Raw genomic sequence first — 27,496 nt, 5'->3', positions numbered from 1 at the left:
TATTTCATGTTGTAGTAATTAATTTTAGTATATTTATATTGTGTATAATATAAAATAAAAAATAGTATAATATAACTAAAAAAATGTTACTAAAGATCTTTTGTAACATTTTTTAAGTGTTACAAAAAATACCTATGATAACATTTTTTTAAGTGTTACAAAAAATACCTATGGTAACATTTTTTTAAGTGTTACATAAAATATCTATTGTAACAATTTTTTAAGTGTTACAAAAAGTTATCTATGGTAACATTTTTCTAAGTGTTACAAAATATATCTATTGTAACATTTCTCATAATATTACTATAGAAGATCTATCGTAACATTTTTACTAAATGTTATTAAATCTTTAGAAAAATGTTAGTAAAACTCTTTCGTAACATAGGGTATATTTAACATTTGTTAAAATGTTACTAATATATATAGGTAACATTTTAATATGATTTGGTAACATTTTTTAAATGTTAGTAAAAGTCAATTATGTAGTAGTGAAAAATCTTATTCAGAGGCTGAAAAAGAACTGCAGATGCTGTTGGATTCTGACCCTTCTGCACTCGAAGTGGATTTTCTGGAGCTACAGAAGCCCAATTTGTGCGATCTCAATTGCGTTGGAAAGTAGACATCCTGGGCTTTCCAAAAATATATAATAGTTCATACTTTGCCTGAGATTTGATGGCCCAAACTGGCGTCCAAATCCAGCCTAAAACATCTTGGCGTAAAACGCCCAAACTGGCACCAGAATTGGAGTTAAACGCCCAAACTGGCACCAAAGCTGGCGTTTAACTCTAGGAACAACCTATGCACATGTAAAGCTCAATGCTTAGCCCAAGTACACACCAAGTGGGCCCCGGAAGTGGATTTCTACACTATCTGCACTTAGTTACTCATTTTCTGTAAACCTAGGTTACTAGTTTAGTATAAAAACTACTTTTAGAGATTTATTTTATATCTTTTGGAAATCTTTTGATCACTTTTGATCTTTAGACCATTGTTCATGTTTTGGAGGCTGGCCTCACGGCCATGCCTAGACCTTTTTCACTTATGTATTTTCAACGGTGGAGTTTCTACACCCCATAGATTAAGGTGTGGAGCTGTGTTGTTCTTCATGAATTAATGCAAGTACTATTATTTTTCTATCAATTCACGCCTGCTTCTTCTCCAAGATATACTCTCGTACTTAATTCAGTTAAGTCAGAATAAAGGGGTGACCCGTGACAATCACCCAATCTTCGTTACTCTCTTAGCCAAGATCGCGTGCCTGACAAGCACAAAGCGGTCTACATGATGTTCAACATAGTCATTGGACGACAGTCGGAGTATATTCTCTTGGATATCTAATACACAGACCGAGTCCATGAGATTAGTATCTTCATGGTATAGGCTAGACTCACTGACAGCATTCCTGGGATCCGAAAAGTCTAAACCTTGTCTGTGGTATTCCGAGTAGGATCCGGGAAGGGATGACTGTGACGAGCTTAAAACCTACGAATGTTGGGCGCAGTAACAGTGTGCAAAAGGATCAATGGATTCTATTCCGACGCTAGCGCGAACCGAAAGATGATTAGCCATTCGGTAGCTGTACCTAGTATTTTTCATCCGAGACGAGAAATCCGACAGTTGATTAGCCGTGAAGAAACCGTAGAGGACCATTTTCACTGAGAAGATCTTACAGCTTGCCATGGAAGGGAGCACGCATGATTGGAAGGAGGCAGTAGGAAAGCAGAGGTTCAGAAGCAACAAAGCATCTCCAGACGCTTATCTGAAATTCCCACCAATGAACTACATAAGTAACTTTATCTTATTTAATGTTTTATTTATCTTTTAATTATCAAAATCTCATAACCAATTGAATCCGCCTGACTAAGATTTACAAGATGACCATAGCTTGCTTCAAGCCGACAATCTCCGTGGGATCGACCTTTACTCACGTAAGGTTTATTACTTGGACGACCCAGTGCACTTGCTAGTTAGTTGTGCGGAGATGTGAAAAGTGTGAATCACGATTCCATGCACCAATAATATTTTTTAATTTTAAAGAAAGATAAAAAGATAAGATAAGATAAGATTTTGAAAAAGATATGATTTTGTGAAAAGATTTGATTTTCAAAAGATTTGATTTTTGAAATTTAAAACTAAGATAAGATAAGATAATGATTTTAAAATTAAAATTTGAATTTTTGGTTGTAATTTTCGAAAATTTCAATTAAAGATAAGAAAAGATATTTTATTTTTTTTTATTTTTGAATTTAATGAAGAAAGAGAAAAGCAACAAAAAGACACCAAACTTAAAATTTTTAGATCTAAAAACACCTAGTGTGCAAAAATTAAGAAGAAAAACACAAATGCACCAAACTTAAAAATTTTAAGATCAAAATAAAAAGAAAAATAAGAACACTTTGAAGATCAAGAATAAAACCAAGAACAAAACTCAAAGAATTCAAAGAAAATAAGAACTTGCAAAGGACACCAAACTTAAAATTTTTGCAAACCAAAGACACCATTTTCGAAAATTATAAAGAAAAGACACAAGAAGACACCAAACTTAAAGATTGACACAAGATTCAATAAAAGAAACTATTTTTGAAAGTTTTTAGAAAGAAAGACTCAAAGAACTCGAAAATTTCAACAAGAACAAAAACAAAATACTCAAACCAAAAACAAAGATTAAACAAAGAAAAGGTTTTTGAAATTTTTTTTATTTTTTTTTGAAAAAAAGAAGAAGAAAATAAAATTAAAAGACTCTAACAAATTTAAAGACAATACCTAGTCTAAGGAACAAGATAATATGTCAGTTGTCCAAACTCGAACAATCCCCAACAACGGAGCCAAAATCTTGGTGCACGAATTCTCACACTTTGTACAACTGTACCAGCAAGTACACTGGGTTGTCCAAGTAATACCTGAGCAAGTCAGGGTTGATCCACGGGAATTGTGGTTTGAAGCAAGCCATGGTTATCTTGCAGATCTTAGTCAGGTGGATAGAAGAGTTGTTGTATTTGGTTAAAAGCAATAAAGGAATAAAGAGATCTTAACTAGGTTGACATGTTTATAATAATAAGAAGATGGTTAAGAAGATGGTTAAGGCTTAGAGATACTTTGTCCTTCTGGATTAACTCTGGTCTTACTGTCTTCTTCAACTGTGAATGATTTCTTCTATGGCAGGCTATATGTGATTAACGCCGTACGGTCATGGTTGCCAATGCTCCTCCAGATCTGAACCCCAGGGATAGTGTGGATCCATTCTGATTGAGGGTGAAGCTCTTGTAGTTCATTCTCCTTAATGATTGGTGCACGGAATTGTGATCACACTTTTCACAACTCCGGTACAACTAACCAGCAAGTGCACTGGGTCATCCAAGTAATAAAACCTTACGCGAGTAAGGGTCGATCCCACGGAGATTGCCGGCTTGAAGCAAGCTATGGTCATCCTGTAAATCTTAGTCATGCGGATTCAATTGGTTATGAGTTTTGATAATTGAAAGATAAATAAAACGTAAATTAAAATAAAGATACTTATGTAATTCATTGGTGGGAATTTTATATAAGCGTTTGGAGATGCTTTGTTGTTTCTGAACCTCTGCTTTCCTATTGTCTCCATCCAATCATGCGTGCTCCCTTCCATGGCAAGCTGTATGTTGGTGGATCACCGTTGTCAATGGCTACCATCCGTCCTCTCAGTGAAAATGGTCTAGGCACGGCTTCTGTATGGCTAATCATCTGTTGGATCTCTCGTCTCGGATGAAAAATACCAGGCACAGCTACTGCATGGCTAATCATCTATCGGTTCTCACTTGTGCCAGAATAGGATCTCTCTATCCTTTTGCACACTGTCACTGCGCCCAACATTCGTGAGTTTGAAGCTCGTTTGTTCTAGCCTTTACCACGAAGGTTCTGATCTCTGTGAGTTCGACTGCTCTGTTGTCAGGAGATGTAAGTCAAAGTCACAAACCATAGGCCTAAGAGATTATACTCCAGCTATCGTCCAATGACTACGTTGAACATCATGTAGACCGCTTGTGGTTGTCAGGCATGCGGATCTTGGCTAAGCGAGTAATGAAGATAGTGGGTGATTGTCACGGGTCACCCCTTCATTCTGACTTAACTGAATTAAGAACGAGAGTATATCTTGGAGAAGAGACATGCGTGAATTGAAAGAGAAACAATAGTACTTTCATTAATTCATGAAGAACAGCAGAGCTCCACACCTTAATATATGAGGTGTAGAAACTCCACCGTTGAAAATACATAAGAGAAAAATGTCTTGGCATGGCCGTGTGGCCAGCCTCCCAATGTGAAAAATGGCATAAGATCCGAATACAATAGTAAAAATTGCTATTTATACTAAACTAGTTATTAAGGATTACAGAAAATAATTAACTAAGTGCAGATAGTGCAGAAATCCACTTCCAGGGCTCACTTGGTGTGTGCTTGGGCGGAGCATTGAGTTTTACACGTGCATAGGCCTTTTCTAGAGTTAAACGCCAGCTTGGATGCCAGTTTGGGCGTTTAACTCCAGTTTTGGTGCCAGTTCCGGCGTTTTACGCCAAAAAAGGGGTCTCTGGCTGGCGTTGAACGCCAGTTTGGGCCATCAAATCTTGGGAAAAGTATGAACTATTATATATTTCTAGAAAGCCCAAGATGTTAGCTTTCCATCCCAATTGAGAACGCGCCAATTGGACTTCTGTAGCTCCAGAAAAACGCGTTTGAGTGCAGGGAGGTCAGAATCCAGCAGCATCTGCATTCCTTTCTCAGCCTCTGAAACAGATTTTTGCTCAGGTCCCTCAATTTCAGCCAAAAAATACCTAAAATTATAGAAAAACATACAAACTCATAGTAAAGTCTAGAAATGTGATTCTTTCATAAAAACTAATAAAAATATAATAAAAAGTAACTAAAACATACTAAAAACTACCTAAAAATAATGCCAAAAAGCGTATAAATTATCCGCTCATCACAACACCAAACTTAAATTGTTTCTTATCCCCAAGCAACCAAAAACAAAATAAGATAAAAAGAAGAGAAAATACAATAAATTTCAAAAATATCAATGAAGATTAGTTTTAATTAGATGAGCGGGGCTAGTAGCTTTTTGCCTCTAAATAGTTTTGGCATCTCTCTATCCATTGGAGTTCAAAATTGTTGGCCTCTTTAGGAACTCAGAAATACAGATAATGTTATTGATTTTTCTAGTTAAGTTCTTTTTTATTCTTGAACACAGCTACTTTGTGAGTCTTGGCCGTGATCCTTAGCATTTTGTTTTCCAGTATTACCACCGGATACATAAATGCCATGGACACATAATTGGGTGAACCTTTTTAGATTGTGACTCAGCTTTGCTAGAGTCCCCAGTTAGAGGTGCCCAGAGTTCTTAAGCACACTCTTTTGCTTTGTATCACGACTTTTACCACTCAGTATAAAAATTATATAAATTCCTTCTACTGTTCTACACATATTGAATACAAAAACCTACAAAAAAAATCTTGGGAACGATTTTGATTTTCACAAAAATTAATTTAAAATTAAAAATTATTATTAAAAGATTTTCTATAATATTCCATACTTTTCTCAAAGATAAACGACGTAAACTGGCGTTCAACGCTAGTTCCATGCTGCATTCTGGCGTTAAACGCCAGAAACAGGTTACAAGTTGGAGTTAAACGCCCAAAACAGGTTACAACCTGGCGTTTAACTCCAGAAATAGCCTAGGCACGTGTAAAGCTCAAGTCTCAGCCCCAGCACACACCAAGTGGGCCCCGAAAGTGGATTTCTGCACTATCTATCATAGTTTATTCATTTTCTGTAAACCTAGGTTGCTAGTTTAGTATTTAAACAACTTTTAGAGATTTATTTTGTACCTTATGACATTTTCACATTTTACATTGTATCTCTACGGCATGAGTCTCTAAACTCCATGATTGGGGGTGAGGAGCTCTGCTGTGCCTCGATGAATTAATACAAGTACTTCTGTTTTCTATTCAAATACGCTTGTTTCTGTTCTAAGATATTCACTCGCACTTAACCATGATGAATGTGATGATCCGTGACACTCATCACCATTCTCAACCTATGAACGCGTGCCTGACAACCACTTCTATTCTACCTTAGATTGAGTGTGTATCTCTTTGATTCCTGGTTCACGAGTTTGATTGCATCTCCTGACAACAGAGCATTCGAATCCGTGAGATCAGAGTCTTCGTGGTATAGGCTAGAATTATTGGCGGCCATTCCTGAGATTCAGAAAGTCTAAACCTTGTCTGTGGTATCTGGGATGGGATGAATGTGACGAGCTTCAAACTCACGAGTGCTGGGCGTAGTGACAGACGCAAAAGGATCAATGGATCCTATTCCAACATGAGGGAGAACCTACAGATGATTAGCCGTGTGGTGACAGCGCATTTGGACCATTTTCACTGAGAGGATGGATGGTAGCCACTGACAACGGTGATCCACCAACATACAGCTTACCATGGAAAGAGTCTTGCGTGCGTGAAGAAGAAGACAGTAGGAAAATGGAGATTCAGAAGACAGAGCATCTCCAAAACCTCAATCTATTTTCCATTACTGCACAACAAGTAACCTTTATTTCATGTTATTTAGTTTTCATAACAAAAGTAATTTTTATTATTAATCTCCTGACTAAGATTTACAAGATAACCATAGATTGCTTCAAGCCAACAATCTCCGTGGGATCGACCCTTACTCACGTAAGGTATTACTTGGACGACCCAGTGCACTTGCTGGTTAGTGGTACGAGTTGTGAAAAGTGTGAATCACGATTTCGTGCACCAAGTTTTTGGCGCCGTTGCCGGGGATTGTTCGAGTTTGAACAACTGACGGTTCATCTTGTTGCTTAGATTAGGAAAATTTTGTCTTTTGGGTCAGAGTCTTTTATTTTCGTTTCAAAAATTTTCCAAAAAATTTATTATTTTTCTTTATTAATATTTAGAGTTTTTCTGTTTGAGTTTAGTTTCATATTTAAGTTTGGTGTCAATTGCATGTTTTTATTTTTCTTTAAATTTTCGAATTTGTGTTCATTGTTCTTTCTTGATCTTCAAGTTGTTCTTGCTATTTTTCTTGTTTGATCTTTAGTTTTTCCTGTCCTGTGTCTTTTCTTGTTTTTCTTGTGCATTTTTGAATTATTAGTATCCAAAAAAAAAATTTATACATTAAATACCTTTATTAAAACACTTTAAATTTATAGCTCAATTGGCTAGAGCGGTGTGCTTATGTTCTTGGTAATTGGGAATCTTCCTTTTAAAACTTTTTCAAAAATAATTTTTCTTTGATTAAATCTCATGTCAAACTTTTAAGTTTGGTGTTCTCTTGTTATTTTTTATTTTTGAAAACTTATTTTTAGTTTTCTAAAAGTTTTAAGTTTGGTGTTCTTTTTATGTTCTTGTGAGTCTTCAAAGTGTTCTTGAGGCTTCTCTGTGTTTCGAGTCAAGAGGCTATTGGAGTCATGTCCACACCACGGAATGACCACTCACTTGCTCATTAGCTACTTTACCGGAGGTCTTTGTGCGGAAGATAGAAGATTGCTCACCGCTTCTAGTGGTAGTTCCCTTTCAAAAAACAAGACGGAGAGAGAAGCTTGGAATTTGATAAAGGATGTTGCCGAAGCTACACAACACACAAGGGTGAGAAGTAATCCTCTCAAGGGTGTGGTAGAACCATCCCCTTCTGAATCAAGTCTAGCCAAAGCACTTGGGGATATGACCACCATCCTTACACAAATCCAAAAGGATCAAAAGGAATACTACTCCATCCAAGCCATCCAAGCCCCACCTCCGGTTGCTCAACTTGAAGGCCCTCCTAGGATTTGTGGTTTGTGCTCTAGCACCACACATTACACTGACCAATGCTATCAAATTCAAGAGGAACATGCTCTTGTGGTGGCCAATGTGAATTACAACAACCGTCCACCCTACCCTCCTCAAGGCCAAAACAATTACCATCAAGGTGGTAATTAACATCAAGGGTGGAGGGATAATGCACAAGGAAGCAATCAAAACCAAAGGTTGAACAACTCTCCTTCTCATCACAACAACAACAACCAATCTTCATCCTAATACCACCATAACAACACCAACTACCAAGCCAACCAAGGCCACTCTAACCAAAACCAAAACAACTACACCAAGTACCAAGCACCACACCATAGACAACAAAACCAAAACCAAACTCCTCTATCTTCCAACAATCAAGTTGATGAGCTTAGAGCCACCATGAAAAAATGAGATGAGAGCAACAAGGCTCAATTCGATGCCTTGAATACTCAATTGGCCAACCTCACCAACATGCTTTCAAAGATGAACATGTCAAGCCAACCACCAACTCCCAATAACAACACTAACCCACCCTCAAGTTCCTCTAACCTTTCATCCCAATCCCAACCAAATCCAAGAGGCAGTCTCAACACCATCACTCTACGGTCGGGGACTACATTAGAGGAGATACCTCCAAGGGTCATGGGAGAAATTCATGAGGAAGAGGTAGTTGTTGAAGCTCCACATCAAGCTTTTCACTTGGACCTTCATGACACAAGCACATGGTTAGGGACAGCTTGATTTAGCTGCTTAGGCCAGGATTTTATTCCTTTGGGCCCTCCTATCCATTGATGCTGAAAGTCTTGGATCCATTTTACCCCTGCCTTTTAGTTTAAAGGGTTCTTGGCTTTTTGCTGTTGCCTTTTGGTTTAAAGAGCTATTGGCTTTTTCTGCTTGCTTTTTTTTGTAAGCTTTTGTTTTTCACTGCTTTTTCTTGCTTCAAGAATCAACTTTATGATTTTTCAGATTACCGATAACATGCCTCTTTTTTTTCATTATTCTTTCAAGAGCCAACTTTTCTTAATTCTAACTTCAAACATGCACTGTTTATGCATACATTCAGAAAACAGAAAGTATTGCCACCACATCAAAATAATTAAACTAATTTCAAGATAAAATTCAAAATTCATATACTTTTTATTCTTTTGCAAATAAAAGCATTTTTTTCATTTAAGAAAGGTGAGCGATTCATGAAATCATTCATAGCTTTAAGACATAGACACTAGACACTAATGATCATGTAATGAAGACACAAACATAGACAAAACATAAAGCATAGAAACGAAAAACAGAAAAATAAGAACAAGGAAATTAAAGAACGGGTCCACCTTAGTGACGGTGGCTAGTTCTTCCTCTTGAAGATCCTATGGAGTGCTTGAGCTCATCAACATCTCTTCCTTGCCTTTGTTTCTCTTCCCTCATGGCTCTTTGGTCCTCTCTGATTTCATGGAGGATAATGGAGTGCTCTTGGTGCTCCATCCTTAGTTGCTACATGTTAGAACTCAAATCTCCTAAAGAGGTGTTGAGTTGCTCCCAATAGCTTTGTGGAAGAAAGTGTATCCCTTGAGGAATCTCAGGGATTTCTTGATGAGGAATTTCCTCATGCTCTTGTTGAGGTCCATGAGCGGGCTCTCTTGTTTACTCCATCCTCTTTTTAGTGATGGGATTGTCCTCTTCAATAAGGATGTCTTCCTCTATGACAATTCCGGCTGAATTGTATAGGTGACAGATGAGATGAGGAAAGGCTAACCTTGCCAAAGTGGAGGGCTTGTCAGCCACCTTGTATAGTTCTAGAGGTATGATCTCATGAACTTCCACTTCCTCTCCAATCATGATACTATGGATCATGATAGCCCGATCCACAGTTACTTCAGACCAGTTACTAGTAGGAATGATAGAGCGTTGGATGAACTCCAACCATCCTCTAGCCACGGGTTTGAGGAAAGGTCCTTCTCAATTGAATTGGCTTGCCTTTTGAGTCTCTCTTCCATTGTGATCCTTCCACACAAATGTCTGTGAGGACTTGGTCCAACCTTTGATCAAAGTTGACCCTTTAGTGAAAGGATGAGGATCTCCTTGCATCATTGGCAAGTTGAATGCCAACCTCACGGTTTCCGGACTGAAATCCAAATATTTCCCTCGAACCATTGTGAGCCAATTCTTTGGGTTCAAGTTCATACTTTGATTATGGTTCTTAGTGATCCATGCATTAGCATAGAACTCTTGAACCATTAAGATTCTGACTTGTTGGATGGGGTTGGTGAGAGCTTCCCAACCTCTTTTTCGAACCTCACGTCGGATCTCTGGATATTCACTATTTTTGAGCATGAAGGGGACCTCGGAGATCACCCTTTTCTTGGCCACAACTTCATAGAAGTGGTCTTGATGGACCTTTGAGATGAATCTCTCCATCTCTCATGACTCGGAGGTCGAAGCAACTGCCTTCCCTTTCCTCTTTCTAGAGATTTCTCTGGCCTTAGGTGCCATTAATGGTTATGGAAAAACAAAAAGCAGAGCTTTTTTCCACACCAAACTTAAAAAGTTTGCTCGTCCTCGAGCAAAAGAAGAAAAAAATGAGGAGAAGAAGAAGAAGAAATGGAGGAGATAGAGGGGTGTTTTGAATTCGGCCAAGGAGGGTTTAAGTGTTTAGGATTTGTGAAATTGAAGGTGGTAAGGAGGGGTATTTATAGGGTAAGAGAGAGAGGAATCCGTGTAAGAAGGGGTTGGGTTTGGGAGGGAAATGTTTTGAACTTGAATGGTGAGGTAGGTGGGTTTTTATGATGGTTTTTGGGGAATAATGGATGGATGTGAGTGGTGAAGAGATTATGGTGGAAGAGGGTAGGACTTGATTGGTGAATGGTGTTTGGGGAATAGGTGTTGATGTGATTGGTCAAGGGTATTTGGGGAAGAGTGTTATGGAAAGGTGTGAAGAGGAGAGAGAGTGAGTTGGGGTAGGTGGGGATCCTGTGGGGTCCACAGATCCTGAGGTGTCAAGGAATTCTGGTCCCTGCACCTTTCTGGCATTTAAACACCCCTGGACAGCCCTTTCTGGCATTTAAACGCCAGTCTGTTGCCTTTTCTGGCGTTAAACGCCAGGCTGATGCCCCCTTTCTGGCGTTTCACGCCAGCCAGACACACTTTTCTGGCGTTAAATGCCAGTCTGTCTGCCAATTCTGGCGTTTAACCCCCAGAATGCTGCCAGACTGGGCGTTAAACGCCCATTCTGCTATCCTTACTGGCGTTTAAACGCCAGTAAGCCTGTCCTCCAGGGTGTGCTATTTTTGATGCTATTTTTGATTCCGCTTTAATTCTGCAGCTGTTTTTGTGACTCCACATGATCATCAACCTAAAGAAAACATAAACTAACAGTGGAAAATGAAATGAAAAAGTAATTAACATAGATAAATAAGATTGGGTTACTCCCAATAAGCACTTCTTTAATGTCAATAGCTTGACAGTAAGCTCTTACAGACCTTCACAGATACTCAGAGCATGATTGTGGCCTCCCAACACCAAACTTAGAGTTTGAATGTAGGGGCTCTGCTTGACTCTATATGGAGATAATTGGATGAAGCTTTTCATGCTTCTTCTCCATGTTTACAGAAGAAGATCCTTGAGCCTTAAACACAAGGTAGTCCTCATTCAATTGAAGGATTAACTCTCCTCTGTCCACATCAATCACAGCCCTTGCTGTGGCTAGGAAGGGTCTTCCAAGGATGATGGATTCATCCTTATCCTTCCCAGTGTCTAGGATTATGAAGTCAGCAGGGATGTAAAGGCCTTCAACCTTCACTAAGACATCCTCTACAAGTTCATAAGCCTGTTTCATTGATTTGTCAGCCATCTCTAGTGAGATTCTTGTAACTTGTACCTCAAAGATCCCTAGTTTCTCCATTACAGAGAGTGGCGTGAGGTTTATACCTAACCCCAGGTCACACAGATCCTTCTCAAAGGTCATGGTGCCTATGGTACAAGGTATTAAGAACCTTCTGGGATCCGATTTCTTCTGAGGTAATTTCTGTGAACCAAGGCATTCAGTTCATTGATGAGCAATGGAGGTTCATCCTCCCAAGTCTCATTACCAAATAACTTGGCCTTCAGCTTCATGATTACTCCTAGATACTGAGCAACTTGCTCTTCAACAATATCTTCATCCTCTTCAGAGGAAGAATACTCATCAGAGCTCATGAATGGCAACAGTAAGTTTAATGGAATCTCTATGGTCTCTGTATGAGCCTCAGATTCCTTTGGTTCCTCATTAGGGAACTCCTTGGTGGTCAGTGGACGTCCATTGAGGTCTTCCTCACTGTAAATCACTGCCTCTTCCTCCTCTATAGGTTCGGCCACTTTGGATATATTGATGGTCTTGCACTCTCTCCTTGGATTCTCTTCTGTATTGCTTGGGAGAGTACTATGAGGGAATTCAGTAACTTTTTTACTCAGCTGACCCACTTGTGCCTCTAAATTTCTGATGGAGGATCTTGTTTCAGTCATGAAACTGAGAGTGGTCTTAGATAGATCAGAGACTATGGTTGCTAAGTCAGAGAGGCTCAGCTTATAATTCTCTGTCTGTTGCTGAGAAGATGATGGAAAAGGCTTGCTATTGCCAAACCTATTTCTCCCACCATTATTATTATTGAAGCCTTGTTGAGGCTTCTGTTGATCCTTCTATGAGAAATTTGGATGATTTTTCCATGAAGGATTAGAGGTGTTTCCATGGGATTCTCCCATGTAATTCACCTCTTCCAATTATAGGATTCTCAGGGTCATAAGCTTCTCCTTCAGAGGAAGCTTCTTTAGTACTGCCGGATGCAGCTTGCATTCCAATTAGATTTTGAGAAATCATATTGACTTGCTGAGTCAATATTTTATTTTGAGCCAATATGGCAATCAGAGTATCAATCTCAAGAACTCCTTTCTTCTGAGTCATCCCATTATTCACAGGATTTCTTTCAGAAGTATACATGAACTGGTTATTTGCAACCATTTCAATGAGTTCCTGGGCTTCTGTAGGTTTTTTCTTCAGATGAAGAGATCTACCAGCAGAGTGGTCCAATGACATCTTGGACAATTCAGACAGACCATCATAGAATATACCTAAGATGCTCCATTCTGAAAGCATGTCAGAAGGACACCTTCTGATCAATTACTTGTATCTTTCCCAAGCTTCATAGAGGGACTCACCTTCCTTCTGTCTAAAGGTTTGGACTTCCACTCTAAGCTTGCTCATCTTTTGAGGTGGAAAGAATTTAGCCAAGAAAGCATTGACCAATTTTTCCCAAGAGTTCCAGCTTTCTCTAGGTTGTGAGTCCAACCATATCCTAGCTATATCTCTTACAGCAAAGGGGAAAAGCATAAGTCTGTAGATCTCGGGATCAACCCCATTCGTCTTAACAGCATCACAGATTTGAAAAAATTCAGCTAAGAACTGATGAGGATCTTCCAATGAAAGTCCGTGAAACTTGTAATTCTGCTGCGTTAGAGAAACTAATTGAGGCTTAAGCTCAAAGTTGTTTGCTCTAATTACAGGAATTGAGATGCTTCTTCCATAGAAGTTGGAAGTTGGTGCAGTAAAGTCACCAAGCATCTTCCTTGCATCTCCACCATTGTTCTCAGGTTCGGCTGCCATGTCTGCCTCTTTTTCGAAATTTGCTGTAAGGTCCTCTCCGGAGTGTTGTGCTTTAGCTTCTCTTAGTTTTTTCTTCAGAATCCTTTGAGTTCAGGATCAACTTCAACAAGAATATCTTTATCCCTGTTCCTGCTCATATGAAAAAGAAGAGAACAAAGAGAGAAGAGGAACCCTCTATGTCACAGTATATAGATTCCTTTATGTGTCAGAGGAAAAGAAGAATAGAAGAATAAGGCAGAGAGAATAAGAAGAATTCGAACAAAGAGAGAGGGAGAGGGTTCGAATTATTAGATGAGTAGAAGAGAAATATTAGTAAATAAATAAAATAAATAGAAAGAGATGAGAGAGAGAGTATTCGAATTTTAAGAAGAGGGAAAAGAAAAATATTTTTATTTTTATTTAATTAATTAAGTTAGTTTCGAAAATTTGAAAAAGAAATACAAGAAAATTAAAAACTAAAACAATTAGTTAATTAAAAAGATTTTTGAAAAAGTGGTTAGTGATTTTCGAAAATTAGAAGTGGAAAAGTAGTTAGGTGGTTTTGAAAAAGATAAGAAATAGTAAACTTTTTAAAATTAAAACAAACAAGTCAAGTAGTTAGTTGAAAAAGATTTGAAAATAAATTTTGAAAAGATAAGAAGTTAGAAAAAGATTTTGAAATTAAAATTTTAAAAAGATATGATTGAAATTTATTTTGAAAAATAATTGAAAAAGAAATTAAAAAGATTTGATTTTTAAAATTAAAGTTGATGACTTGACTTAACAAGAAAGTAACAAACTTGAAATTTTTGAATCAAAACATTAATTGTTAGCAAGGATTTTCGAAAATATGAAATAAAATTAAGAAAAAGATTTTGAAAAATTAGTTTTAAAAATTTCGAAAACATTAAAAGAAAAATGAAAAAGATTTTGAAAAATTTTAAGAATGAAATTCGAAAATCATAAAAAAATGAAAAAGAATTGATTTTGAAAAAGATTTGAAAAGATAAAGTTTTTAAATTGAAATTTTGACTTGATTAATAAGAAACAACAAAATTTTAAAAATTATTGACCAAGTCAACTCAAAATTTCAAAAATTATGAGAAGAATAAGGAAAAGATATTTTTTTTTACTTTTGAATTTTTAATGAGGAGAGAGAAAAACAACAAAATGAAACAAAACATAAAAATTTAAGATCAAAACAAATAATGCATGCAAGAACACTTTGAATGTCAAGATGAACACCAAAAACACTTTGAAGATCATGATGAACATCAAGAACATATTTTTGAAAAATTTTAAGAAAAGAAAGCCAAGCAAGACACCAAACTTAAGAACTTTTGTACTAGGGACACTAACAATTTGAAAATGCATATGAAAAACAAGAAAAGACACAAAACAAAAAAATGTAAAGATCAAACAAAGAAAATCATCAAGAACAACTTGAAGATCATGAAGAACATAATGCATGAATTTTCGAAAATTTAAAAAAAATTAAATTAAAAAAATGCAGTTGACACCAAACTTAAAATTTGACACAAGACTTAAACAAGAAACACAAAATATTTTTGGTTTTTATGATTTTATTAAACTTTTTGTATTTTTTCGAAATTATTTTGGAAAAAGAAAATAAAGAAATTCAAAATTTTTAATAAGAATTCCAGGATTCATGCAATGTTAGTCTACAGCTTCGGTCCAAAAGAATTAGACATGGCCAAATGGCCAGCCAAGCTTTAGCACAGAATTATAAATGAGAATCCAAAGGCTCCTCCAATAGCTGCAATGATAAGTGGAAGCTTCGGTCCAAAAGAATTTGACATGGCTTAATAGCCAGCCAAGCTTCAACATATCATCATGGAGCTCTAAGGTGGAATTCAATCTTAAAAATTTTGAAGAACATTTTTTTCGAATACTTTTTTTTTTTGAAATATTTTTAAAAACTTTTTGAAAGGAAAATAAAGGTTGAAACAAGAAAGAAGGTTACCTAATCTAAGCAACAAGATGAACCGTCAGTTGTCCAAACTCGAACAATCCCCGGCAACCGCCAAAAACTTGGTGCACGGAATTGTGATCACACTTTTTACAACTCTGGTACAACTAACCAGCAAGTGCACTGGGTCATCCAAGTAATAAAACCTTACGCGAGTAAGGGTCGATCCCACGAAGATTGCCGGCTTGAAGCAAGCTATGGTCAACCTGTAAATCTTAGTCAGGCGAATTCAATTGGTTATGAGTTTTGATAATTGAAAGATAAATAAAACGTAAATTAAAATAAAGATACTTATGTAATTCATTGGTGGGAATTTCAGATAAGCGTTTGGAGATGCTTTGTTGCTTCTGAACTTCTGCTTTCCTATTGTCTTCATCCAATCATGCATGCACCCTTCCATGGCAAGCTGTATGTTGGTGGATCACCGTTGTCAATGGCTACCGTCCGTCTTCTCAGTGAAAATGGTCCAGGCACGGCTTCTGTACGGCTAATCATCTGTCAGTTCTCACTTGTGCCAGAATAGGATCTCTCTATCCTTTTGCACACTGTCACTATGCCCAACATTCGTGAGTTTGAAGCTTGTTTGTTCTAGCCTTTACCACGAAGGTTCTGATCTCTATGAGTTCGACTGCTCTGTTGTCAGGAGATGTAAGTTAAATTCATGAACCAGAGGCCTAAGAGATTATACTGTAGCTGTCGTCCAATGACTACGTTGAACATCATGTAGACCACTTGTGGTTGTCAGGCACGCGGATCTTGGCTAAGCGAGTAATAAAGATAGTGGGTGATTGTCACGGGCCACCCCTTCATTTTGACTTAACTGAATTAAGAACGAGAGTATATCTTGGAGAAGAGGCATGCGTGAATTGAAAGAGAAACAATAATACTTTCATTAATTCATGAAGAACAGCAGAGCTCCGCACCTTAATCTATGAGGTGTAGAAACTCCACCGTAGAAAATACATAAGAGAAAAATGTCTTGGCATGGCCGTGTGGCCACCCTCCCAATGTGAAAAATGGCATAATATCCGAATACAATAGTAAAAAGTGCTATTTATACTAAACTAGTTACTAAGGATTACAGAAAATAAGTAACTAAGTGCAGATAGTGCTGAAATCCACTTCCGAGACCCACTTGGTGTGTGCTTGGGCTGAGCATTGAGCTTTACACGTACATAGGCCTTTTCTAGAGTTAAACTCCAGCTTGGATACCAGTTTGGCGTTTAACTCCAGTTCTGGTGCCAGTTCCGGCATTTTAGTGTTTTTAGCTTTAATTCTTCTCCAATTCAGATTTCTACTTTACTTTGATTTAGTTTCTCTTCTACTTTTATGTGTTCTAGTACCTTAGATATCTATTTCCTTGTTGATTTCTTTATTTCCCCAATTTAATTTATGAACTCTTCATGTTAGATTCAATTTCATTTTTAATGCAATTTGAGGTATTTCATGTTTATTGCTTCTTCCTTTATTTGTTATTATTAATTCCTTGCAATTGGTTGTTTAGATTTTATTATCTCTTATTAATTTTCTATGCTTTTATGTTATGCCTTCCAAGTTTTGATAAAATGCTTGGTAGGATTTTAAATTAGATTTTTGGTATTCTTAACTTGAATTGAGTAATTTGGAGACTCTTGAGTTATCAAAAGTCTTTTGTTGATTGGTGATTGAGACTTGCTAGTTGGCTTGAGCTTCACTAACTCTAGTCTTTGATTAGGACTTGTGAACTCAAGTTGATTTGCTCACTTAACTTACCTTCAATTGTTAGAGGTTAACTAAGTGAAAGCAAAAGGCAATTACCATCACAATTGATGATGATAATGAGGATAGGAATTCCAATTCTCAATCCTTGTTAAGACTTTTCTTAGTTGTTATTTTATTTCCTTGTTATTTACATTACTTGTTGCTTATTAAACTTAAAACCCAAAAATATACTTTCCCATAACCAATAATAGCTACACTTTCCTACAATTCCTTGAGAGACGACCCGAGGTTTAAATACTTCGGTTTAGTTTTATTGGGTTTGCTTTAGTGACAAAAAATTAAACTTTGATTGAGGTTTAATTGTCGGTTTAGACTATACTTGCAACACGATAATTTTTTGTGAAAATCTTTACCGACACTTTTCCTCCGTCACTGCGCCTTTGGGTTCTAGCCTCTACCACAAAGACTCTAATCTCCCCATACCTTGGCTGAACTGATGTCTCGAGAAGTCCACAACGAAGTCATGGATTAGCGTCTAAGAGATGTATAATCAAGTTGGTGGTTCAATGCTTTCCAATTACGTATTCACACGAACCCAAGAAGAACACGGGTGGTTGTCAGGCATGCAGTCTTAAAATGAAGAACGAAGATGATTGTCACGGGTCATCCCATTCATCAAGTTGAAGAACGAAGATACATCTTAGAATTGAATCAAACACGGATTGAAGAGAAACAATAGTACTTTTATTAATCCATAAAACTCAGTAGGGCTCCTCCCCTCAAGCTAGAAGGTTTATAAACTCATATTGATAGAAAATACAATGTGAAAAACAAAATATGCTGGAAGAGATCCTAAACAAGTGTGATCTTCTCCCTTTAATACTAAACTAATTACTAAGGATTACATAAAAAGGGTAAAATAGTCTTTTAGTGCTAAAATCCACTTCTGAGATCCATGTGCTAGGAGGCCTCTAGGGCGTTGAACGCTAGCTAGGGGGTCCTTTATGGGCGTTGGACACTAGTCTCTTCTCCTTTGGGCGCTGGATGCTAGAATAGAGTAGGAGGCTGGCGTTGGACGCCAGTTTTGGGCCGTCAATTCTGAAGCAAATTAAGAGGACTATTATATATTGATTGAAAGCTCTGGATGTTAGCTTTCTATATCCGTTGAGAAAGCTTCATTTAAACTTCTGTATCTCCATAAAAGCTCTTTCGAGTGCAAGGAGGTCAGATCCGGACAGCATCTGCAGTGCTTTCTCTGCCTCTGAGACTTTTTCTCCAGCTCCTCAATTTCAGCCAAAAAATATCTGAAATTGCATAAAAATACATAAACTCAAAGTACAATCCAAAAATGTGAATTTTACACTAAAACCTATGAATACTTAATAAAATTTAAGCAAAAAATACTAAAAACTATATGAAAATGATGACAAAAAGCGAATAAAATATCCGCTCATCAGTCAGCTACCAGGAAATGCAGTTTCTAGGCTAGGGCCAGAAACCATTCCTCTACCTACAGATGTTCACGTACTTTATATGTTGAAAGTCTCCCTTCTGAAAGCAAAAGAAGGGAAGTGGTGATGAGTGGATTTTTGATGGTTTAGAATTCTCAAATGAAATCTCGTTGCAATATAGTTTCTAAACCAACACCAATCCTTTCATACAAAAAATTGTTTGTCACAAGTACAGACCCCTAAAATTATAAATTCAAGTATTTAAACCTCGTGTCGTCTCTCAAAGGAATTGCAGGATAGTGTTCTTGTTATTGGCCATGGACATGTATATTTTGGGGTTTTGAATAGGGAACAAGAAAAGTAAATGATAAAGGAAATCAAATGACAAAAAGGTCTTGACAAGGTTTGGTGGTCAAGGGTCTCTATCCTTATCACTAACCACAATATAATAATTACAAGGATCAATCCCATTAGATCATCCTCTAACAAGTAGAAGAAAGTCAAATGAGCTATATCAATCCAAGTCCATAAGTCCTAGCCATTCACTAATTGAATTAATGAGAGCTAGAGTCAATGGCTACCAACTATCAATCACTTGGACATTAGTAACTCAAGAATTCCTAAGTTACCTTCCCAAGCCAAGAACATAAAATTCTACTCTAACATCCTTTCAAGCATTTTGACAAACACTTGGAAGGTATAAAAGGAAAGCATAGTAAATTGACAACAAGAATGAAATCTAACAACAATTATTGCAAAGAATTAACAACAACAATCAAAAAGAACATTATTGACATGAATTACCTCAATTTGAATTGAAAGAAAATAGAAGGAACAAGAGTAGATCAATAACAAAGTATAGAAACAACATAGAGGAAATTACAACAAAAGAATAGAGGAGCAAGATGTAACAACAAAGAATTGAAAAGTAGAGCTAGATGAAAGCATGAATTAAGACCTAGATCCAAGCTTATTATCCTAACCCTAATCCTAATTCTAGAGAGAAGTGAGAGCTTCTCTCTCTAAAACTAACTAAACCTAATCCTAATTATTCCTCATGTGAAGGATTGATGAGCAAAAGATGCCTCTCCCCTTCAATCCTTGGTCCTTTTAAGTGTTTTGGTGCCAAAGTTGGTTTAGATTGGGCCCCACAGCCTCTGAGAATTCGCTGGGCACGATTTCACTAAAAAATCACGTGCAAGCACCGACACGTACGTGTACAGCACGCGTGCGCGTCCCTTGAAGTTTTGCGATCCACGCGTGCGCGTACAGTGTGCGTGCGCGTGGGTGGTGCATCTCAAATCTTTGGCTTTTCCATGTGTTCTCCACTTTGCATGCTTTCCTCTTCACTCCTTTGATCCATTCCTAGCCTTTTCAACCTGAAATCACTAGCAAACACATCAAGGCATCTAGTAGAATCAAAGGTGAATCAAAATTAGCTAATTTAAGGTCTAAAAAGCATGTTTTCACACATAAGCATAAATTAAGGGAGAATCACAAAACCATGCTATTTCATTGAATAAATGTGAAAAAATCTTGATAAAATACTCTAAATTCACACAAGATAAACCCTAAAAACGGGGTTTATCAACCTCCCCACACTTAAACCATAGCATGTCCTCATGCTATACCAAGAATGAAGTAACGGGTATGACATTTATTCAATGCACTAAACTATATGCAAACTATCTAAATGCAACTACCTACATGAATGCAAATGCTTGGTCAAAACAAATCAACTTCCAAGAGATATATGCAAGCACATGGGTTAAAGCAATAGGAATCAAACCTAACCCACAATTGTATTGAATTATCAAAAAGGATTTACAAACTTGTATGAATAAGGATGATCATGGCGAAAACATGTAATTGAGCAATCGAACCCTCACCAGATATGTATCCGCTCTAGTCACTCAAGTGTTTAGGGGTTGATTCGGTCAATTCCCCCCTAATCATACTTTTCAAGATTTGTTCTTCATCTAACAATCAACAATTATTCAATGCATGCATACAATTATCATGAGGACTTTCTCAATGGTTGTAATGGGGCTAGGGTCAAGGTAGGGTCATTTATGGTTAAGTGGACTAGTATTGAATCTTTGATTAGCCTAGACTTTCCCACCTAACCTATGATAACTTATACAATTAAGTTCTAACCTAACTACCCATTCTTCACTTTTTTCACATACTCATATATTCCTTTTCATTTCACAATACTTATGCATTGATCCTTATTGAACTTCACTTTGGGGCATTTTGTCCCCTTTTTATTTCTTTCTTTTTTTTCTTTTCTTTATTCTTTGCTTTTCTTTTATATTTTTTTTCTTTTCTTTTTTTTTCTTTGTCTTTTCTTTTTCTTTTGTTTTTCTCATTTTTCTTTCTTTCAAACTATATACAAGAACATCAATGCATAAGATCTATACATTTAATCAATACATGAGTATGTACCCAATTCCCAATATAAAAATACAAAGCACCCTTTTATCCCTACCAATGTTCCCAAATCTCTCCAAACTTGAATAATGAACACTCTCACTAGCCTAAGCTAATCAAAGATCCAAACAAGGGACTTTTATTATTTTTTTCGCTTTAGTCTTGTAATGTGCTAAAATAAAGAATAATTGGGTTAAGCATAGGCTCAAAATTGGCTAACAACGGAAGATAAAAGGTAGGCTATTTGGGTAAGTGAGCTAATGAAACAATGGCTTCAATCATATAAATGCATGAATACAAGGAATAATGGACATATAGAATTAAACAAATCAAGGATCACAATCATAGAAAGAGAACAATTACACATAAGAAGGAAAATAAGTGGTTAGAAGATGTAACCACATCATTAGGCTCAAATCTCACATGCTTGTGTTCTTAGCTCAAAACATGCTTCACAAAATATATAATTCAAGCAAGTTCCACGAAAATTTTTCAATCAATTGGGGTGGTGCCCTATAGATAATTCTTTGGAAAATTTATTGTTTTGACTAAGCTTATCCTAAATGCAATGTTGTGATTTAGAAATTTTAAAATTTCCTTAGTTTATCCCTTCTTTTTCCAAATCAAACCAAATTTCTTATGTGAAAAAGGTAAACCAAGCTCTAATAATCCACAATTTTCAAATCACAATCAAAAACTAAAAAACTATATAAAACAAATCTAACTAAAAGTATGAAATATCTACCAACTAAGGTGCAAAATGCAACAACTAAAATAAAATTACCAAAATAACAAATATATACAATAATCCCAAAAGTGTAGTAAAAATAAAGTGCAAAGTACTAAAAATAACACAAAATAAGTGATAAATGTCCGAACTCATCACCCAATATGGCAACTCTACCGACGGCGACGACGGTGACCTCCCCACACTTAGAATGGAGCATCGTCCTCGATGCTACTGCTCGGGCTCGGGGCGATGGTCAACTGTCGTATCTGGCTGCTAGGGCTGAGGTTGTGGCTCCTCTGGGGGCTGCTGCGCCTCCGGGTAGCCTGTGTCTGTGGTGGTGTCTCCTGCTGAGCCTGCTCCCCCTCGTGCTCCTCCTCCTCTGAAGAAGAAGGATCAGCAATAGGAGGCAACTCAACGCCCAGTGCGACAAACACCTGATCCACTCTATCGAGACGTCGCATGATGCGGTGCTCACTGCGCTCCATGAAGCGGAACAGACGTTGTACTAACAGATAATTCGGCTGGGGTGCTGGTGGTGGTGCTATCGGTGTTGCTGGTGCTGATGGACCTGCTACGGCTGCGGAAGAAGAAGGGCCACGTGTCGCTGCTGCTCTGGCTCTGGCTCTAGAGCGGCGCCGGCATGGGGTTTCTCATGCACCCATGTCCCCCACAGAATCACTTCCTCCTTTCCGTGGTCGGGGGTGGTGTTTCATCATCTGCTTCCCATGGGGCGCCGGCCAGCTGAATCATCTCGGTGACCAAAGTGGGAAATGAAAGTATGCCACGGACATGTGCTCGCCACATGTATCTCCCGATTAACCGGGGAAAGTATACCTCCTTCCCCTCCATAACACATCTGATCAGGATAAGCATGTCCACCGGAATTTCAGTAAAGTGGGTGGTCGGCATGACGTAATGGCAAAGATCTGCTGCCATGTCCTGGCCTCCCTCGAAGGATGAGTAAACAGCATCCCCTTGGGCTTCCTATTGTCAGCATCCATCACCCAAGGGGCATCCGGGGTGGCAATAACATCCCTCAGAGCATCATAATCAAAGGTCATATAATGTATCGCCACCTCTGCCTGCTCAATGGCATCTGTGCCATTAGTCCTTGGAAGACAATGGAGTCTATCCTCAATGGCAGCTTCTGTAACCAATATCTGACTGCCTCACAGGTAGACTGAATCAAGGGTGTGTCTGAAGAAGTTACAGTAAAATTCCTTGACCCATGATGAGTTCACCCTGCCTAGCTCCCTATCAATAAAGCCTAGGCCCATCCCTTGAATACGTGTCTGAATGGCTCGCCTCAAGTCAATTGGGATGGCTAGTTTCTTTTCTATATTCAAATTCTTCTTCCGGTATGTCAGAAAGCAGAGCTCGCAGTATAGGTTAGGGAACCTATACGCATTTGTGGGCAGCAGCTGCTGGTTAGCTTTGTCCTCCTCATTGAGAGGGTTCTTGGCATAGTCGTGGTAAGGAAAAAGAGTGGAGGGCTGAGGTTGCTTGCGCTTTCTAGAGGTAACTTTGGATTTTCCTCTATCGGCCATCCTGAAAAAAAAGATATACAAGATATAAACAAATAAGCCAAGTAGAGGGAAACAAAGCAAGGCATTAAGCATATACAGAAGGCAAGAACATATTCATGAGGTGAGGCAAAAAGAATGAAAACTTGGTGCAAGCAACCAAAATACAGCATTCAAACTGGTGCACAGAATTATGATCACACTTTTCACAACTCCAATACAACTAATCAGCAAGTGCACTGGGTCGTCCAAGTAATAAAACCTTACGCGAGTAAGGGTCGATCCCACAGAGATTGTCGGCTTGAAGCAAGCTATGGTCATCCTGTAAATCTTAGTCAGGCGGATTCAAATGGTTATGAGGTTTTAATAATTAAAAGATAAATAAAACATAAAATAAAATAAGATACTTATGTAATTTTTTTGTGGGAATTTCAGATAAGCATTTGGAGATGCTTTGTTGCTTCTGAACCTCTGCTTTCCTATTGTCTTCATCCAATCATGCGTGCTCCCTTCCATGGCAAGCTATATAATCCTCTCGGATGAAAAATACCAGGTACAGCTATCGCACGGCTAATCATCTGTCGGTTCTCACTAGCGTCAAAATAAAATCTCTCTATCCTTTTGCACATTGTCACTGTGCCCAACATTTGCGAGTTTGAAACTCGTCACAGTCATCCCTTCCCAGATCCTACTCAGAATACCACAGACAAGGTTTAGACTTTCCGAATCTCAGGAATGTTGCCAATTGGTTCTAGCCTATACCACAAAGATCCTAATCTCACGGACTCGGTCCGTGGATTAGAGACTGACGATCGGATTTCTATTTAGTAAAGAAATTTTATAAAATTAATCGCGTTGTAAGTATAGATTCTAAACCAACAGAGAATCCTTTTGTACAAAAGTTTGGTTGTCACAAGTAACAAAACTCAATAAAATTTATAACCGAAGTATTTAAACCTCGGGTCGTCTTCTCAAGGAATTGCAGGGAGGTATGATTTATTATTGGTTATGTAAAAATATATGTTTTTTGGTTTTTTTTTTTAAATAAGGAACAAGTAATTTAAATGACAAGAAAAATAAATTAATAATAATAAAATCTCTTGGCAAGGTATAAGAACTTGAAGTCCTATCCTAGTTATCCTTATCAATTGTGATGAGAATTGGATTTTTGCTCCCATTTTGTTAACCTCTAACTATGAAGGTAAGTTAAGTGGATGAATCACTTTGATTCCTCAGGTCCTAATCAATTCCTAAGAAAATACCAGAGTTATTGGAATTCAAATCAATCAGCAAAGAATTCCAATTTTCAATCAACAAGGAGTTTGATAACTCAAGTGTCTCCAATTACTTAACCAAAGCAAAAAGGGAGAAAATCTACTTGAATAAAAATGCCTTCAGATGGGAAGCAACAGTAACATAAATAAAAGAAATAAATCTTAAATCTGAAATACCTCAAATTATATTAAATAGAACATTCAAATCTTAACATGGAAAAGTTCATAAGCCAATTTAGGAACATTAACAAGTAAAAGCATTGGAATAAATAAAAGTAGAAAATAAATTAAAGGAACTTTGAACCTGTGATTGTAGAAGCAATCCTAAAATAAGAGAAATCCTAATCCTAAATCCTAAGAGAGAGGAGAGAACCTATCTCTCTCTAATACTACATCTAAAACCTAAAATTGTGTATATTAAAGCTTGATTTATGAATGAATGGATTCCCCCAATTTACAGCCTCTAATCTGTATTTTCTGAGCCGAAAACTGGGCCAGAAACAGCTCAGAAATCGCTGATTGCGAATTCTGTCATGCTGATTTTTGTCACTGCGACACGTCCGCGTAGAGCACGCATTCGCGTTGCCTATCATCAAAGCAACAATCGCATATTATATATCATTTCGAAGCCCTGGATGTTAGCTTTCCAACGCAACTAGAACCGCGACATTTGGATCTCTGTAGCTCAAGTTATGACCGTTTTAGTGCGAAGGCTGACAGCTTTGCAGTTCCTTCAACTTCTTGTATTCCTTCCACTTTTGCATGCTTCCTTTCCATCCTCTAAGTCATTCCTGCCATGTAATCTCTGAAATCACTTAACACACATATCAAGGCATCGAATGGTAATAAGAGAGGATTAGTATTAGCAAATATAAGGCCAAAGAAGCATGGTTTCAATCATAGCACAAAATCAGGAAGGAAAAAGTAAAACCATGCAAATAGTATGAATAAGTGGGTAAAGAGTTGATAAAAACCACTCAATTGAGCACAAGATAAACCATGAAATAATGGTTTGTCAGAGACCCAAGAGAATATACTCTGGCTGTCGTCCAATGACTACGTTGAACATCATGTAGACCGCTTGTGGTTGTCAGGCACACGGATCTTGGCTAAGCGAGTAACGAAGATAGTGGGTGATTGTCACGGGTCATCCCTTCATTCTGACTTAACTGAATTAAGTATGAAAGTATATCTTGGAGAAGAAGTAAGCGTGAATTGAAAGAGAAACAATAGTACTTGCATTAAGTCATGAAGAACAGCAGAGCTCCATACCTTAATCTATGAGGTGTAGAAACTCCACCATAGAAAATACATAAGAGAAAAAGGTCTAGGCATGGCCAAATGGCCAGCCTCCCCAAATGTAACATAAAATTCCAAAGATGATCCAAGTCTAAGGACTAAACATCTAGAGATGTGAATACAATAGTACAAAGTTCTATTTATACTAAACTAGTTACTAGGGATTACAGAAAATAAGTAACTAAGTGCAGATAGTGCAGAAATTCACTTTTGGGGCCCACTTGGTGTGTGCTTGGGCTGAGCATTGAGATTTACACGTGCATAGGCCTTCTCTTGACTTAAACACCAGCTTGGATGCCAATTTGGGCGTTTAACTCCAGTTTTGGTGCCAGTTCTGGCATTTTACGCCAGAAAAGGGTCTCTGGCTGGCGTTTAGATGCTAGTTTGGGCCATCAAATCTCGGGCAAAGTATGGACTATTATACATTGATGGAAAGCCAAAGATGTTTACTTTCCAACGCAAATAAGAGCGTGCCAATTGGGCTTTTGTAGCTCCAGAAAATCCATTTCGCGTGCAGGAGGGTTAGAATCCAACAGCATCTGCAGTCCTTTCTCAGCCTCTGAATTAGACTTTTGCTCAGGTCCCTCAATTTCAGCCAAAAAATACCTGAAATTACAGAAAAACATACAAACTCATAGTAAAGTCTAGATATATGATTTTTGCATAAAAACTAATAAAAATATAATAAAAAGTAACTAAAACATACTAAAAACTATGTAGAAATAATGCCAAAAAGGGTATAAATTATCCGCTCATCACAACACCAAACTTAAATTGTTGCTTGTCCCCAAGCAACTAAAAACAAAATAGGATAAAAGAAGAGAAAATACAATAAATTCAAAAATTATCAATGAAGATTAGTTTTAATTAGATGAGCGGGGCTAATAGCTTTTTGCTTCTTAACAGTTTTGGCATCTCACTTTATTCTTTGAAGTTCAGAATGATTGGCATCCATAGGAACTCAGAATTTAGATAGTGTTATTGATTCTCCTAGTTCAGTATGTTGATTCTTGAACACAGCTACTTTATGAGTCTTGGCCGTGACCCTAAGCATTTTGTTTTCCAGTATTACCACCGGATACATAAATGCCACAGACACATAACTGGGTGAACCTTTTCAGATTGTGACTCAGCTTTGCTAGAGTCCCCAATTAGAGGTGCCCAGAGCTCTTAAGCACACTCTTTTTGCTTTGGACCACGACTTTAACCGCTCAGTCTCAAGCTTTTCACTTGACACCTTCACGCCACAAGCACAAGGTTAGGGACAGCTTGATTTAGCCGCTTAGGCCAGGATTTTATTCCTTTGGGCCCTCCTATCCATTAATGCTCAAAGCCTTGTATCCTCTTTACCCTTGCCTTTTGGTTTAAAAGGTTATTGGCTTTTTCTGCTTGCTTTTTCTTTTTCTTTTTTTTCCCCATTTTTTTTCGCAAGCTTTGTATTTCACTGCTTTTTCTTGCTTCAAGAATCAATTATATGATTTTTCATATTATCAATAATATTTCTCTTTTTTCATTATTCTTTCAAGAGCCAACAATTTTAACATTCATACACTTCACTATAAAAATATGCATTGTTCAAGCATTCATTCAGAAAACAAAAAGTATTGCCACCACATCAAGATAATTAAACTTTTTTCAAGATAGAATTCGAAATTCATGTA

General features: G+C 37.5%; 1 non-coding gene across 1 annotated transcript; it reads left to right on the top strand.

The window, feature by feature from the left end:
* The first annotated feature begins 12,942 nt into the window (after positions 1-12,942).
* On the top strand, positions 12,943-13,050 carry LOC112724995 (small nucleolar RNA R71). Its single transcript, XR_003164128.1, has one exon. It is a non-coding gene; the product is annotated as a small nucleolar RNA R71 (small nucleolar RNA).
* Positions 13,051-27,496: the final 14,446 nt, after the last annotated feature.

The sequence above is a fragment of the Arachis hypogaea genome, chromosome 11 (genome assembly GCF_003086295.3).
Source record: "Arachis hypogaea cultivar Tifrunner chromosome 11, arahy.Tifrunner.gnm2.J5K5, whole genome shotgun sequence".
NCBI lineage: Eukaryota > Viridiplantae > Streptophyta > Magnoliopsida > Fabales > Fabaceae > Arachis > Arachis hypogaea.
This window is presented reverse-complemented; position numbering and strand designations above follow the sequence as displayed.